At 47.7% G+C, this 7,763-nt stretch overlaps 1 long non-coding RNA gene across 4 annotated transcripts; it reads left to right on the top strand.

Annotated features, from left to right (window-relative positions):
• The first annotated feature begins 1,584 nt into the window (after positions 1-1,584).
• On the top strand, positions 1,585-7,152 carry LOC123059757 (uncharacterized). 4 transcript variants are annotated; one of them, XR_006427549.1, is made up of 4 exons: positions 1,585-2,293; positions 2,431-2,585; positions 2,692-6,586; positions 6,704-7,152. It is a non-coding gene; the product is annotated as an uncharacterized lncRNA (long non-coding RNA). The 4 variants fall into 4 exon arrangements; XR_006427547.1 differs by having other exon boundaries at positions 1,585-2,566; XR_006427546.1 differs by having other exon boundaries at positions 2,431-6,586.
• The last annotated feature ends 611 nt before the right edge of the window (positions 7,153-7,763 follow it).

A 7,763-nucleotide genomic window follows, 5' to 3' on the forward strand; every position in this document is an offset into this window, starting at 1 on the left:
GGTTTAATTTGATACATTTTCGTTACTACTAAACTTAGACATACATGTTCACTGAGGACGAACGGCCATTATCGACTTTGAAATTATCAAATATGTGGAAGCTATGTTTCATCTCCTGAGGTGTATCCCTAGCAGGATCTTCCTAGGTAGTCAAATGTACAATGTATAAAAATTTGAAGGACGAAATTAAAGGACAGTGGCATAAATGGTAAACCTAGGTATCATCAGAAGGTGAATATCCTGATGGAGAAACGAAAGAGAGAGGGCGAAATTAAAGGACAGTGGCATATTAAACTACAAACCACAATAAGATCAAAAGGAGAAGATGGGAGATAGATATAAGTGGCAACACGAATGAGTCGCTTGGTGCATACGAGGATTTTGTTAATTATTAATATATTTTTTAATAATAAAGTACGGATTGACTCCATGGGTTCACCGTCATAATACGTTTCTTCTCGTGAATTTACGCTTTCAGATTTTTTTAACACGTCCATATTTTTATCAAAATCCAAGGTGGTACTAATCTATTTATATATCACTTCGTACAAAATTTCAGGATTGGGCCACAGCACGCACACGAAGCTAGCCCAAGAAAATACAGGAGCACGCCGTCTTATTTTGCCATCCTTGGAACGCCAAAAGGAAAAAAAAATGCAAAAAGTTGTGTAAACCCGGATTCGAACCAGGGCCGCTCAGAGTTAGGCCTAGCACCGCTAGGCAATAAGGCCAGCTCGCCTTTCAAGTTATCTGGAAGAAAATTAACCTATTTGAACATTTAATTTCTTCAACACATGGGCCGAGCTGGGCCAATCCAAGGACGCAGCCAACCTAATAGGCTTATTTGTTGCCAGATAATTAGTCCCACCTCGCCCTTTTCAATTTAATTCCACTGATTTATATAGGTATATGAGTTGTATGATAATCAACAAGGAGCCTCGAAGATTAACTAAGGAAGGATGAGATGTAGGTCGGCCAAATAAAGGAGGCATGAGAATAATAAAAAAAAGGAATGAGTCGTTGCTGCATGAGAAATAAGGAGTGAATGAGAAAGGAAAAATAAAAGAAGGAAGGAGTCGCTGCTGGGAAATGAAAGAAAGGGAAAGAAAATATATGCTAAATGCATATATAAGAAGGAAGTACTAGCTGCTGGGAAATGATCAATTGTTTTTCCATACACGAACATGGAAGTGTAACATGTGAGCATGTAACAATTTTTCTTCTATAATTTTTTGATTATTGGTGAAGTTTAAGTGGTATTTTTTCAATTGTTTAAGCATTTATTAATTTTATATCCAGTGCAACGCACGGACCTTTTTGCTAGTAATATAATAATCTCTCCCTAATAATAATAATAATAATAATAATAATAATAATAATATATAATAATAAAGCACGGAGTGAATCTTATGGTTCACTGTCGTGGCGTTTTTACACAAAGGTCCCTGTGCCTTTTGGTTTTCAACCCGCACCCCATCATTAATCAGCGACCGAAAAACGATTCGCTGGAAAATATACATGGAGACATCTGCCTCCTCGGCTCAACCCTGATTGTGCCCAGGCCGAGCCAAATCCCCCCGCCGCCGCACCACTTGCCTCCGCCGCCGACCTCAACCCGCCCGCCGCCGCGGCCGCCTCCTGCCCGCTCACCGCGCGCCGCCGCCCGCCTCCTGCCCGCCCCGCGCCGCCACCGCCTACCCGCCTCCCATCTTGGTCCCCGAGCGCCCGACCCCTGCCAGGCTCCGCCTCTGGAGGATCTCCGTCGCCTGGATCCACATCCCCACGTCCGGAACGGGTCCTCCTCGAGGAGCCGCGCATCCTCTGCCTGCTCCAAGACTGCACACATCCTCTGCTAGGTTGAATCCCACCGCCTACGACCGTCGCTGCCGTCAGATCAGGGTAATGGATTTGAGGGTTGATATATCTTGAGTTGTCCCATTGTCATACTTAATTCAGGATTCAACTCAGGAGAGTGTACAGAACATGCAGGTTTGTATTCTTTCCGGTGTATGTTGGTCATGCATCGGATGTCACTCGGTTTCTAGGAATTTCAAGATGGCATGTAAGCTTCTCCTATTTGACGTATTTTTACTTTCTCGAAATCTCTTTATTAATACCAATGGTGATTTTATTTCTGCCTGATGACTTGCTGTCATATTGTTTTAGCAAAGAAACCAACAAACAAGGAGAGAAAACTTAAACAAGAGAGATGTATGAGGATGCCGGTGTCTCGCCAAACATGTATTGTGTGAGGACACCCTTCGTCCGACCTAATCTTGACGATCCTCCTTAGGTACATACATGTTCTTCCCTGCCGCCTCTTGGTTTAGTTCACATGTCTTGAATTACTTTGATCCTTTTGGTAACATCAAACTGGGTTCCATAGAAGTAACTGCTAACTGGGTATGACCTTGTGTGAGGAATCTACAGCAGCACTTCAAAACTCCCAGGTTGTTTTCATCAGCAAGCTTACAGCTGACCACATGGTGTTACTCGATAATACAACATTGTACGATGCACCTGAGATTCCAATGGATACCTGTCGAAGCGATGTGGTCATCAGCATGTATGCTCTCAATCTTCTGGTAGAGCATTTTCCCTTAAACGATGCTACTGTCACATGATGCATATCATTATTTTGTTGGTTGGTAATTTGACCTACACAACACTTGCTGATATTATCCTTTCCAGGATGCAAAATGATTCTTCATTTTGGGGTGCCAACTATGCTAGCTTTATATTGCTGAATGTAGGAGCTTATTTTGTGTTCCCATGTCTATGATATGCATGCTCTGCCGGTTCCCTGCAAGCGCTTTCGGCGATGACCTCAAGTTCTGCTGCTAGGCCGTGAATGTGTTGGTCCTTCTCACCGTCCACCGATGATGGTGCCCAAGAGAAGTCAGGGAAGGAGAAAAGGATGTTGTTGTCGCGTGGTCGTCAGAACGACTGGCCGTGGACGCAGCCATGCACTGGATGCCATCAATGGCTAGCTGTGGACGAGCACCTCGCCGCCTCCGCAAAATATGAATGCACGGGATTCTGCTACTAACATTGGGGAGTGTGTACTGTTGCGGTGCTGTGCTGTGACATATACACTGTGTGGAAGAAACCCCTGTTTGATTTACAGGTGATGCTGATTCGTCTGAAATCTACTTCTGACAGATCAATCTGGTTTGTTGGCTGCTGGGCGGCTTCATGTGACGCTATAGTGCACTAGGGAGAGGTATAGAGGTCCCCAGAGTTACATGTATGCACCATAATGTTTCAACTTTCGATTTTGACGTTCAATATTGACTCCTTCCTTGATCCCGTTTCTTAAGGTTCATGATTGGCAATTGGCCGTGGGCAATGGAAATAAAATGCCTACTGAATGTTCATGGATATCTTTAAAGCAGAACAATTCAGACTTTAGATGTACATCATATTTTTTTTGAAAGAACCGGTGAGCCACCGGCATTCATATATTAAGCAAGTAGAAAGCGGGAAAACATGTTCATGATCAAGTGATCATGGGTGGTTACAAGAAGTTGGTTTCGAAGACCTTGAACACCAGGGCTGAGGAGGGGTATCCTACTGTCTAGCCTGGATCTCCTAATGGCGTTGCCAGGCATTTGGCCCCTGCTAGTTTCCAACTCTCTGCATCTCTTCTTATTGCTGCGATCACAGAGCAAATTTGGCTTGGCTCGTGTCTGAAAATTCTGTTGTTTCTCTCCTTCCAAATGTGCCATGTGACGAGGAAGATCATTGTCTTGAGCTTTTCTCTGAGTCTTGGTCTTGATTGTTGAATGAGGCTGCGCATGATGCAAATGGAGGAGGTGTTGTGATTTGAGGGGGCGGTAAGGCGCCGTAGTCTGTCACATTCATGCCAGGCCGAGATCCTTCGCCATATTTCCTTACTGACCGGGCACTCCCAGAAGAGATGTACTGACGTCTCAAGGCTTCTTGTGCAAAGAGCGCAGAAGTAACCATTCTCCCATCCTCTGCGTTGGAGTCGATCGTTGCACCAAAGACGGTTTTTGAGCAAGAGCCAGAAGAAGACTTTTAAGTTCCCAGGTGCCCATGTTTTCCATATCAGGTGTTTGTCGTCTGTCTTCTGTAAGCTGCTGAATTGCTCTTTGTAAGCAGATTTTGCACTGTACACGCCCGCGCTGTGAAGATGCCAGGAGATTTTATCATCCACTTGAGGTTGCAGCGATATTGCTTCGGCCCGCAGTGCTCTCCATAGGATGATGAAGCTGTGAATCGGGTTCTCGTTGGGTCGTATCTTCAAGTCCAGCACCCATTTGTCATTCTCAAGTGCATCAGCAACGCATCTGTTTTTGCCCCGTGATCGCTTGAACAGTCCTGGAAACAGAGTGGCAAGGCTTGGAGAGGTGATCCATGGGGATTGCCAGAAGTTAGCTGTTCTGTCGTTTCCAAGAGTTACAAAGGTTGCATGGTCGAACAAGGCTTTGTCATCCTTGTCGCAGGGTAGGTCCGAGCCCTTCCAAGGTCTGCCATCAGTTTGCCATGACAGCCACAACCATCTGAGTCGCAAAGCGCGAGAGAAATTCTGTAGGTCGTGGATGCCAAGGCCTCCGTATTCCGTCGGCGTACAAACTTGCTTCCAGGCAACCTTGCATTTGCCACCAGTAAGCTCTTCTTCTCGAGTCCAAAGAAATTTTCTGTGGTCTTTATCAATCTCTCTGAATAGAAGCTTTGGTGGCCGAAGAACAGAGAGCGCAAAGGTTGGGATCGCCGAGAGAACGCTCCGAACAAGCACTCTTCTCCCTGCGATATTCATCAGTTTATGCTTCCAGCCAGCGAGACAAGCTCGGATGCGGTCCAGGATGAACTGAAAGTGAACGATTTTGGCACGTCCGAGGCTTATTGGTAATCCCAAGTAACGTATTGGGAAGGCAACAATCTGTCCGCCAAACGCATGCAGAACTTCCTGAAGGTTAAGGTGGTCACAGCGAATGGGCGTGATGGTGCACTTGCTGATGTTGAGGTGAAGGCCTGAGGCTTCTCCAAAGCTGGTGATGATCTGAAATAGTTTGTCGAGCTCTTCCCGAACTGGGTTTGCGAAGATGACAGCATCATCAGCGTACATGTTGGTGCGCAGTTTCAGTTCTCTTCCAGGTAGCGGGGCAAGAATGCCGTCGTCAGCAGCTTTTGTTATGAGCCGGTGGAGGATGTCAATGGCAAGGATAAACAACAGCGGGGACAACGGGTCTCCTTGCCGCAGCCCACGGCGGTGGATGAGAGGGACGCCAGGGTCGCCGTTTAACAGGAAGGCTGATGAGTATGATTTGAGCAGCATGGCAATCCAGTCCCTCCAGCGGCTGCTAAAACCAAGCTGCTGAAGCAGTTCAAACATAAACTCCCAGGAGACCGAGTCAAAAGCTCGAGCAATGTCCAGTTTAATCAGCAAGGCAGGCTCCTTTCTTCTGTGCAATGATCGAACTGAGTTCCTGACATAAAGGTAGTTATCTTGCAGGCATCTTGACTTGAGAAAAGCGCTCTGAGCTAGCGAAATGATCGGTGAGATTTTCTCTGCCAATCTTATCGAGAGCACTTTGGTGATGAGCTTTGCAATTGAGTTGATGAGGCTAATCGGCCGAAAATCACCCATGGATTCGGCTCCATCTTTCTTAGGCAGCAACGCCACAAAAGCAGAGTTGATTTTGTCGAAGTTTGCCCTGGATAGGCTCTGGAACTGGTTGAATACTGCCATCACCTCATCTTTTATGATGTCCCAGCAGCTTCTGAAAAATTGTCCGCTGAAACCGTCAGGCCCCGGGGCCTTTTCTGTCGGGGATTCAATGATCGCTCTCCAAACTTCCGCTTCAGTGAAAGGAGCATCAAGTCCATCAGCTTGAATTGTTGGCAGGTTTAGAGCTTCCCAGTTAATGGTGCATTTCCTGGGTTCAGCAGCTCCCATGATTTTCTTGAAATGCTCATAAATGGCGGCAGCCTTCTCGTCATGCTCGATCGCCACATGATCTTCAGATCGCAGAGAGTGAATGAAATTTTTTCTCCTCCTCGAGCAGGCCTTTGCAGTGAAGAAAGTATTGGTTGCATCTCCGGCCTTGAGCCATGTTATCCGAGAAGCTTGGCGACGACGCGCATGCTCGACGGCCGCAAGACCGGTAATCCTTTGTTTCAGAAGCTTTCTCAGGTTGAACTCGGCTAGGGATAGTTGGCGCTTTTCCATGGCCACATCGAATCTCAGGATTAATTCTGAAGCAATGTGGAACTGCATCTTCGCGTCACTGAATAAAGTACCGCTCCAAATCTTCAGGTCTTTGGCCACCCGCTCGAGTCTTGTCTTGATCCTGCTGAAGGCGCAGGTTTGCGTGGCGGGGTGTTGCTATGCCCGCTGTACCATTTCTCTGAAGTGAGGAAAACTGACCCAGAAGCTTTCAAAACGGAATCTTGCTCATCGCGGAGGGGCGGTGGCACTGGCAAGGATGAGGGGGCAGTGGTCCGAGCAGGTTGTGGATGCGGCGACGAGCATGAAGGAGGGGAAAGGGCTTCCCATTCTAGGTTAGCGAAGAATTTGTCGATGCTGACTAACGTGGGCGATTCCCGTTCGTTACTCCAGGTGAACCTCCTATTTTTACATTTGATTTCTTTGAGCGCCGCCGAGTCTAAAACTGATCTAAATCTACTCATCAACCTCCTATTTAAGTTGAGGTTGTTCTTGTCTCTCGCCTCGTAGATGACATTGAAGTCTCCGTTAACTAGCCATGGAGTGCCTACAGGAGGTGCCGTGCTAGCTAATTCAGCGAAGAAGGCGTCTCTGTTGGTGCCGTCGGAGGGGCCGTATACTGATGTGAGGACGAAACTAGTTGCCGAGCTAACTAGAGTGACAGTGGCTGTGATGGAGAATTGGCCAACTGCCTGGGAGTAGACGGACACGAGATCACGGTTCCAGAAGATTGCAACTCCGCCCCTGGAGCCAATCGCCGGTAGTACTATGCAATCTTTGAAGTGGCTGCCGCCAATGTCCCTAACCATGGTTTGAGACCATGTTTCTATTTTTGTTTCCTGGAGGCAGAGGATGGCGAGTCACTGTGCCGCTCCTACCTCTCTAACTATTTCCCGCCTTGCCGCTGAGTTCAGTCCCCGGACATTCCAGGACATGATCGCACAATTGATGTTACTCATTTGGACACTTGAGTTTGCTCTAGAGACTAGAAATACTAATGATGAAGACAAACAGATACACTTCAGCTACAACCGTGGAATGTCGACGGCCACCAACAGGCCCCAAATTCCGTCGACGTGAGAACTGAACCTCTACCCTGAAACTAATCATGAAACCTAACTTGAGCCAGTCCAGGACCGACTACCTCTGGAGGGAGCAACTACAACTAGGTAACATAATCTAAGCTGCTTCCCCGAGGGGAGCTCCATCAGGGCCGGCGAGTCCGGCAGCGATGCGAAGAGCTACTGGATCCTTGCGCGTGAGCTTTGCAAGGCTGTTGATGTCTTCTTCAGTGAGAGGCTCGTCGAACTTCTTGATCAGGGCTTCTGCCGCCTTTAGGGTCATCATGTCGTTTGGCCCCAGAAGCCCGAGGTCGCGGATGATGCGTAGCGTTGCACGGTGCGCCACCGGCACCTCCGAGCGGTTTTTGGCCTGGCGGGCGCTCTGACGCACTGGAGCTGATGTAGTCCGCGTCTTCCTCGGAGCAGACGGGCGGGGAGGGGGGCAGGATGGGCGTTAGAACGTCGGTGAAGAGGCGGCGAGGGATCACGACACCGTCTTGGTCATTGAT

Source organism: Triticum aestivum, chromosome 3A (assembly GCF_018294505.1).
Source record: "Triticum aestivum cultivar Chinese Spring chromosome 3A, IWGSC CS RefSeq v2.1, whole genome shotgun sequence".
Classification (NCBI taxonomy): Eukaryota; Viridiplantae; Streptophyta; class Magnoliopsida; order Poales; family Poaceae; genus Triticum; species Triticum aestivum.